General features: G+C 68.5%; 1 protein-coding gene across 1 annotated transcript in view; it reads left to right on the forward strand.

The window, feature by feature from the left end:
• The window catches only part of EMIHUDRAFT_101909 (hypothetical protein), a gene marked incomplete at both ends in the record, with an annotated part of 6,780 nt that overhangs the window by 2,663 nt on the left and 3,339 nt on the right, over positions 1-778 (forward strand). The gene's annotated exons all lie outside the window — the stretch shown is intronic.

The raw sequence follows: 778 nt of genomic DNA on the forward strand, positions 1-778 counted from the left end.
TGTCTCGGCGGACGAAGGCGCCGACCCAGCCAGCGACCGCATTCACTGCATCTGCGCCGCTCGTATTCGCGCGCTGTGCTCTCAATGCCGTGCTCCCAACCCCTGAGGGTGTCGGTGTCTTCACGCGAAAGACATCACCCCGGGCCAAAGACACGCACAAGCACAGGCCGTCGAGCAAGGGAGAGACACAGCAACGACAGTCAGAGGCAGCACTGGGCCCCAAGAAGGCGAATGCGAGGGCGGCACCTAGCGCGAGCTTTTCACAGCTATGAGCTCACAAACACGCGAGATCGCGACTACAGTTGAGTCAGTTAGGAGCCGTCCGACCCAGGCGACTCACACCCAGCTGGCCCTCTCCCCCTGCCACCTCCACGCCGCCTCTCTCCCTCGCCGCTCCCGCCCAATGCACTCCGCCGATTCACCCCGATTCACCCCGTAGGAGCCGCGACAGGCGCCGACTCGGACAGCGAGGCGTCGCCACGCGCCTCGACGGCCAGCGAGCGGTTCGACGCCTCGGATGCGGCAATGGAGGACGTCGGCACGATGGCGTACGCGGGCGAGCCGCCCCCGCCCTCGCCTCCACCGCCCTCGCCTGCACCGCACCGCCCGTCTCCGCCAAGCCCGTCTCCGCCAAGCCCGCCGCCGCCCTCGCCTCCGCAGCCACCCAGCCCGCCTCCACCCGCCGCCGCAAACTCCCACACCGCTCACCCACGCGCACTGGGCCTTGCACGTTGAATGCCGTGGCGCTCCTGCCTTGTTTGGAGACGTGGAGTCGCGA

This window comes from Emiliania huxleyi, assembly GCF_000372725.1.
Source record: "Emiliania huxleyi CCMP1516 unplaced genomic scaffold EMIHUscaffold_35, whole genome shotgun sequence".
Taxonomy (NCBI): Eukaryota; Haptophyta; order Isochrysidales; family Noelaerhabdaceae; genus Emiliania; species Emiliania huxleyi.